Raw genomic sequence first — 8,891 nt, 5'->3', positions numbered from 1 at the left:
CCCTCTCCATTTGATTCTATTTCAGTATCCCCCTCATCCATCTATAACTATTTGATCCATTTCCCCTTTCTAGGGAGATTCATCCCTCCCAACTAGTCCCTTTCTCTATAACTAATCTCAGTGGTTATATACATGATATCTTGCTTATCAATGACTTAACAGCAAACATCCACATATAAGTGCATACATATATTTTTCTTTCTGATTCTGGATTATATCACCCAGCATGACTTTTCTAGCTCCATTCATTTAATCACAAAGCTAATTTTAATAGCTAAGTAATATTCCATTGTGTAACTATATCACATTTTATTTACTCATTAAACTGTTAATGGGCATTTAGATTGTTTCCAATTTCTGTCTATAATGAATAGAGAAGCAATGAACATGGATGAGCAAGTGTCTCTGTGGTGGGATGTAGAGTCCTTTGGGTAGTATAGCTGAATCTTGAGGTAGATCAATTCCCAGCTTCCTGAGGAACTGCCATACTGATGTCCATACTGGCTGTACAAGCTTGCATTACATCAGCAATGGACAAGTGTTCCCATTATGCTACATCTTCTCCAGCAAGGGCTGTATTTGTTTTATTGATCTTGGCCTTTCTAACTGATGTAAGATGAAATCTCAAAGTGGTTTTGATTTGCATTTCCCTGATGACTAAAGATATTGAACATTTAAGTACTTCTCAGCCATTTGAATTTCCCTTTTTTTTTTGAGATTTCTCTGTTTAAATCTGTATCCCATTTTTAATTGGTTTATTTGTTTTCTTGATATCTGTTTTTGTGACTTCTTTATATATTTTGGATATTAACCCTCTATCAAATATATAGTTGGTAAAAAATCTTTTCCCATTCTGAAGCCAGCCACATTGTCAGAATGATGGTGTTCTCGGCTGTACAGAGATTTTCTATTTTATGAGGTCACATATTTTAACTGCCATTCTTAGTGACTATGGTATTGATGTTCTATTCAGAAAGTCCTTTCCTGTGACAATTAGTTCAAGACTACTCTCGGCTTTTTCTTCTATCAGATTATGTGTGTATGGCTTTATGTTGAAGTTCATGATCATTCTCAAGTTGAGTTTTGTGCAGTGTGAATAACAGAGATTGAGTATAAAGAGGATTTGCATTCTTCTACATGTAGACATCCTATTTGACCTGCACCATTGGTTGAAGAGGTTGTCTCACTTCCAGTGTATCCCTGGCTTTTTTGTCTTAAATCAGGTGTCCATAGGTGTGTGGACTTATATCTGGGACTTCAGTTTGGTTATATTGATCAACACATCTGCTTTTGTACATATATGATATTTTTATTAGTATAGTTCTGTAGTACAATTTGAGATCAAATTATTTTAACTATCATGTGTGTATGTGTGTGTGTGTTTGTATATGAAGCTGAAAATTCTCCTTTCAAGTTCTGGGGGAAATCTTGTCTTGGCTGTTACTGATTCTGTTTTTATGCTGGTGTCTAAACATCTGGGACTGGGATGGTTGTAATTCTTGATGATATCTGGTGATATCTGGTCTTGTCTTTGTTGGGCGGGTGTTCTGTTAGTTGTTGTTCTGTTAGTTGGTTAGGTCTAGTTCTTATGAGAGTGTGGTGGCTGTGGGCAGCCTGGTAGGCTTCTGCCCTGACAGGAGTTGCCCATGGGAGTCCTTGGTAGAACCTATTTCTAGGTATTGGGGGCTTATACTTAGGAATAAGGATGGGCTAGAAAGGGGGTCTATGGTGTCCACAAGAGGAAAGAAAGCAGAGTCTGCTATCAAGATCTGCTTAGGTTCAGGGGAATGGGGGCAGAGAAGGTAGAGAGGCCCTAGCAGGTGATCTATTGCAAAGATGGGGTTGATAATGAGGGACTGGATTTGGAAGAGAGGAGGGAGAGTGAAGATTGCCTCCTGGATTCCCTGGCAGGCATGGCTCGCAGGTTCCCAGGGAATGACAGTGAGAGTTAGAAACTGAAACAAAGGGATCAGAAGGTGAGGAGCTAGTACCATTATTGAAATGCTTGTGTGTTTGGTTTTCCTGAAGTAGAAACCTTGTGCAAAATGTCTCTTGGTATTTAGTTTCTTGCTTCTCTTCCATGAGTTTAGAATTCGAAGGGATAAGATGAATTATAATTGATTCCTGCTTGAACTTTGTGCAAATGAAACTCCTTTAGAGACAAGGGATTCTTCCTTGCCTATAACAAGAAAGAAACATACTCTATTTCAAAGCAAACATCTTACCTCTTTGCACAGGAAAAAAGGAATAAATATCATATTTTATTTGTATAATTATTTATTAATCCATTAAGTTGGCTCAGGATGTCTACTAGATACATAGATCACATTATATTTTTAATTTCATCAATCAATAAAATGCAAGTTCTGTAAACCTGCAATCTGTGTCTCCTCCACAAATCTAAACATTTAACTAGTTTTAAACTCTTGGACAGTTTCATACATGTATATAATGAATTTTAGTCATTTTCACTGCCATAGTCTTCTCTCTCAATCCCTTCCCTCTCCTGCAGAAACCCTTCTCTTTCACAAGTCTCCCTCCTATGTTCATGCCTTGTATATATGTGGCCCATGAAGTTCAATTTAAATTTCCTTAATGAGTGTGGGTAGGAGTTTATTTACTAAAGCATGGGCAACTTATCAGTGGCTACCCCAGTGAAGAAAATAAGACACTGTCTCCTGACTAACATTAACTGCTTGAAGACCCACAGGGAGGGATGAACCTCATTTGCTCCTACACCATCGGTGCTTCTGGGGCCGAGAAATCACTGTTTGCAAAACATGTAGGAAACTCTCCCACGGACTCTTCTGCTTCTGAGTACTCAAATCGAACTTCCAAAAAATGATATTTGTTAAATATTTAAACTGCCATTCTTGCTGGGTACAGTGGCACACATCTATTGTCCCAGCTACTTGAGAGGCTGAGGCAGGAGGATCACTGGATCTGCGGGTTCGGAGCTGTAGTGCACTACCGCAGGTAGGGTGCTCACACTAAGTTCAGCATCAACACGGTGACCTCCAAGAAGTAGGGGACCACAGGTTGACTAAGGAGGAGTGAACATCCCAGTTCTATAAAACATAGTGATTTCCAGTCTTTCTTTTCTACATGTGGACTCTCAGGTCAATTCTCATTCGATGAGTCTCTAAATAATTTTCTAACTTCTTTTCTCTCTCACCTCCCCCATCTCTTTCATTCTTACTCTGATCTGACCAGTCAGACAAGTATCCCCATAGGAATTCACCATCCATTTATGTTCTTGATCACACCTCCCAGTCCTTTTCCTCTCCTTCTCATCTGTAAGAAGTATGCTTTATCAACGCTTCTCTCTGTTGAGAGACTCTATTCCACCTTTTGTCTCTAACTGGAGGTCTAGAGATTCTCTGCCCTCTACATCACCCATGTCATTTTTATTCCCTGGATCATTCCCACGTATAGAAGCATGTGTAGTTTTTCTCATTTAAAACAAAAGGTTTAGGAAAAAAACTCTCTCTAACCCACTTCTCTCTTCAGCTTCTTTCTCGGCATGTTACTTTACATCTGCTGCAGAATACAAGACAAGATGAAAAGTGATTTCAACACCTGCTGCTTCCAATCTTCTTCATAGACTCCGTTAAACTAACCCAAATGTTTCACTTCACTGTTCTACTAACCTACTTCTGGCAAAGTCATGGATGATTGTCACTCTACCCAATTTAATAGTGGATTTCAAATCTTCAGAGGAATCCATGCATTCTCTTCTCCCAACTGACTTTGTTTGACATATAAGGTCCCATGTACAATGACTTTTCTTCTTATTTTATAATCTCCTCTACTATTTAATACTCATCTCCCAAACTCTATCATTAGTGTGCTCAGACCTCAGTGTTTAGATTTCTGCCTCTGTCTGTCTCTGTCTCTATGTGTCTCTGTCTCTCTCTCTCTCTCTCTCTCTCAACTCCATTAATGACTAAGGATATATAAACAAATATTCTACATGCCAATAATTCTAAAATGTATACCTGTGTAACTCTAGAAATCTATCACTCCTTCCATCTCTCCATGCTCCCTTCCTCTTCCTACTTATCTTCCCTCTCTAGACTCACATGGATATCTTACATGCATCTCAACATTACATCCCTGAAGTAAACTTTCAAAAAGCTCACTCATGTGCTACCCATACTTGAAGTGAACTGCAAGGCACCAATATATACCATTTTTAAAAAGATAATATTTCACAATTATATTTCTTTTGAAGTAACAAAGCAATCAAGGCTTGGATTGACTAACATTCTGGACTAATATCTAGTTTTAAAATTAATCTTACTTTGTTTCTCTTAAACTTCAATGTCAATTTAAAAAAGGAGAACCTCACATCTGGAATATAACCTATGAAAAATCAGCTTTTGTTTATGAGTATTTCTCAAGGTAGTAGATAATTTTATCAATACCACAGAATCAAAACATAGAACTTATGTTAAACATAGAGCTAATGATAATTGTAGTAGCCTATATACAAGCTTCATATTTTCTTCAGGACTGATGCGAATGAATAAGGAAAAATGTGTATATTCACCACACTTGAGAACAGAGACCAGGGTCTGAAAATATAGATCAGTGATAGTTCTGAATGCTTAGCATACAGAAGGCCATAGGTTCAATCCCTAATGAGAGAAAAATTAGAAAGAGAAAAATGACAGAGACCAGCAAAATTTTAAAACAACTGAATCAAGTCCATTAAGTTTCTCATTAAAAGTCTAGCCTCGTCATACAGCAAGACTAGAGATCAATCTAGACAAAACTACAGCAGATCAGAAAACAGGAAGAACCTGAAGTTGACTTAGTACAATGTTAACCACTAGAAATATTAAACCTACTCTGAACCAAAAATAGTGTAATATTTAGGCAATCAGAACAGGGAACTACTGGGCAATGCCTTCAAAGAATGCAAGACATAGAATCATAAGTGGCATGTGAAGAATCCTTTTCTGAAACTTTTATCTTTTGAGAAAGATAAAAGCAGACAAAAAAGAGGGATGGAAAAGTGCCAGCTGGTCTATGAAAAAGGAAAAGAAGAGAAGGAACATCTTAAAACCTTACAAGGCAAAGTATACTAGACCAAATGATGAAAATGTGCATGTGGTAGATGAAATGAAAATCACTCCACAGGCTCATAGGGACTGGCATTATAGGGAGGTGTGGCTTGTTGGAGTAGGTGTGGCCTTGTTGGAGGAAATGTGTAATTGGGGCCAGGGTTTGAGGTCTCAGTTCAAGTGAGGCCTAGTATGTTTCAGTTTCTTGCTGTGCATGCAGATCCAGATGTAGAATTCTCAACTCTTTCTCCAGCACTCTGTCTTTGTATGCCACCATGTTTCCCACCATGATGATAATGGAATAAACCTCTAAACTGTAAGCCAGCCCCAGTTAAGTGTTTTCCTTTATAAGAGTTGCCTTGGTCGTGGTGTCCCTTCTCAGCATAGAAACCCTAACTAAAATGGTACATAAGCTCACAATGTTGCCACTGTAATACTCAGAACATGTAAATACATAGCCTTACATGGCAAAGGGCATTAAAGTTGAAGATGGAGTCAGGACCTCTGCTCTTTCTGTCTTAAATATCCCCAGTGTTTAATGTGTTAAAATCAATGAAACCAATGACCATGGACAGAAATCTCCAGAATAGGAGATTTCTAACTATTGTTGAAAACAAAAGCCAGTCTACACTGACAGGAAGCCGGTGGGTATTTGTTTGACTATGTGGGAAGTGTGGGGCATGGCAGAGGATGGGATTCCAGAGGTAGACAAGAAATGCTTTATGCTGAGTTATGTTTATCTGATTGCAACAGGAGTTTCACAGGTGTGGATGGATGTCAAAACATAAAATTATTTGAAATATATAGTTTGTTAAATGCCAACCATTCATAAACACTTGTAAAGAGAAGAAAAGAAAAGAAGAAAAAAGATTGAGAGGTTGTGAAAGAGCAGGAGAAGGACAAAGCCAAAGAAGAAGAGAAAAGAAAACAGAAACAGAAGAAATGGAAAAAAAAGTGAAACAAGTGCAGAAATACAATGAAGCTGAGGAGAAAACCCGAGTCTTTGTGTTCATGTTCTTGTTTTGATGCCAATTTTGTCTTCCAGTAACGAATGTTTGGATTTTAAATTGACCTTCAACAAATGGATTACTATTCTGATCTGTTTGATACATATAATTCTGTATGCTTTCTTTTTTAAGAGATTTGCTTACATGTTTTGAAAGCCACTGGGAACCCTGTTAAAATGATTCAGTGCATTTGTGATGGGTCATGCTAATGCATTTTAACCTACAAGTTTTTAATCATAGAATATCAGTAGTCTCCCTCCTATCCTCTGTCATTCTTTATCTGCATCTTTCTGTTATTCATGCTGACTTTAAACTCCTGGGTTTTGCCTCTTGACTGCCTCAGTGAGTAGTAATATTCTTTCTTGACCTACTTGGCAGTTATAATGGTACTTTTATAGTTACACATCTATTCATTAGTTTCTAGATAATATTTAGATTATCAAAAACATATTAATCATGGTAATTTTCCATGAAAAGGAAAGTCAAAGTCTGGTAGGAATGGGAAGCTCAGAACAAAGCACCAAGAAAAGGCAACGTACCTCACAGAACCACATTGGAGGAAGCCTGGGGTACTAGAAAGTGAAGCATGACGGGAACAAATAGTATCCTAAAATACATGCCTACTGAACAAGGTCAAAGGGTGTGGCCTGAAACCTCTATCAAAATAATTAAAAATATGGTTATAATTTTGTATATTTCTCAACTTTTCTGTGATTAACTATCCCTTTCATATGGTTGCCTAGGATAGTGACAAGTCTAGTTTAGCGAAACGTGGGTAAATCAGACAAGAAGTGAAGATCACTAGGGTCAGGGCATACCAAATATAAGAAAAGTTCAGTGCTATGTCTTCTCCCAATCACACTTCTCAATCTGCTTTGCAACTCTGGAAGTAATAAAGTAATCTCTAGTAGCCATGACTGTGCAGAATAGGTGACGATATTATAGAAGAAATAATACTTCTGCCTCAAGTAAGATTTTAACCTTAACACAGCATATGTGTGTAGAACAAGCATTGTGTTGGGTTCTGACAGCAGAGAGGAATGGTACTGAAACAACCATTCTGCTCATGTCATATCAGATTCACATGTATATTAAGTATATTAATACATATGTTGTGCCCAGATCGTGACCCCCAGAGAGACCACCAAAGACGAGCATGCCGGAATGCAAAAGTAAGGTTTAATTCTGGATATCCAAAAGCAATACAAGCCTAGGCAGGGACTTTGTCCAATACATCCAACACAGTGGAGGCTGGAGGAAGTGCCCACCTGTCTGCAAGCTCAGTTTTTAAAGGGGAAAGTCACAAGGTTACATCATTTAGGGGTGCTAGTAGGGGTACAATTCTGATTGGCTCGCTTCTAGGGACTTCTAGAAATTACTTCTAAGGGAGTGGTTGCCCACCACCATTCTCATTGGCTGCCCTCAGGTAGGGGCATTTCTGTGGTCAGTTACCCTGGAAACCAGGGAGAGGACATTCCATAGTCTGGCAGGCATTACCTTGTGACTATCTTGTGACTCTGTACTTTTACACTTCCTGGTTTATGGAATCTGAACTGACTGGTTTCAGTAACTAATGGCCTATTCCCAAAAGGAGAAATCTTAGGCCTTAGTTTTTGGGTGAAAGCATTTTGGTCTTATTTCTAAGATGGCTCATTTTGGTCTCACACATATATGTAGTGGGCAATGACAGCAGATTCCTGCATAGCAAAGAGCCAAATCCCATCTAGAAGTTGAAGGAAGGGCTTTTTCTAAGCAGATGAGTAGCTAAACTGTCTTGCTTTTTGTCCCTACAGGCTGTCACCCACCACTCTGTAACTGACATTGCAGAAGGTTCTCTCCCTGATCTATGTTGTTCACCCTGATGCCTGCAAATAGACGTGTCCACAATTACCCAGCTGATATGAAAGATGGAAAGCTGTCAGGCAGCTCAGAGATGGACAATAAGCTTCATGGTACAGCTCCTGGGAAATGTGATCATAAATATGTTGCTCGCAGAAAACACTTCAAGGGGCTGTATTCAGTACAAAATCATTTGGACTCACCCAAAACCTGACATGGAAGCTTCAAGAAAAAAAAATTCTTATCTGACAATATACAAGTAGATAAGAAAACAAGACAAATGCTGAGGAACTTCCATTGCATATTTCTAGTAGAGTTATATGTCTCATATTCCATTCTTTGGGGAGAATGTACTCACATTGACAATTCAGCTTCACCCTATTTTTTCCTGAGGTATGAACAATGTTGTTTAGTCTAAGTTGTTGCTTAGTTTGAGTGTGTGGCCCATGGCAGATTTTAGTTCAGAAATCTGCTTTAGCTAGAAATGGATTGATATTCCTAATTATTGGAGAATAAAACTCTTTAAATAGCAAAGAAGTTGTAGTGGCACTCATTAAAAAGCAGCCTAAGACACAAGAAACTTTATTGAAAAACTGGTATTAGCTAAAAAAGTTGAGGAAAAGCAGAAGGCAGTCCAGGTTCTATTATTTTTAATAACCACATCATATAAAATCTTCTATCATAATTATATATATGTATATATATATATATATATATGTACAAATGTGTGTATACAAAGTATAGAGGCAGCTTTTACATTTTCACTAAAGATACTCCAAGTTCACATTGAAGAATAGTTATGGATTAAACTTTGAGTATGGTATAAATATAAATGTTTTGGTTAGTTAATTATTGATAAAATTTTATTTTTGTTCTCGAAAATAAATAAAATTAATGGAAATATTAGATTATTTTATCATTTCTAAAACAAAAAGCAGATCAAAGGGGCAGGAATGATGGCTCGGACAGTAAAGTG

This window comes from Peromyscus maniculatus, chromosome 6, assembly GCF_049852395.1.
Source record: "Peromyscus maniculatus bairdii isolate BWxNUB_F1_BW_parent chromosome 6, HU_Pman_BW_mat_3.1, whole genome shotgun sequence".
In the NCBI taxonomy this organism is placed as follows: domain Eukaryota; kingdom Metazoa; phylum Chordata; class Mammalia; order Rodentia; family Cricetidae; genus Peromyscus; species Peromyscus maniculatus.
Note: the sequence above shows the minus strand (reverse complement) of the source record.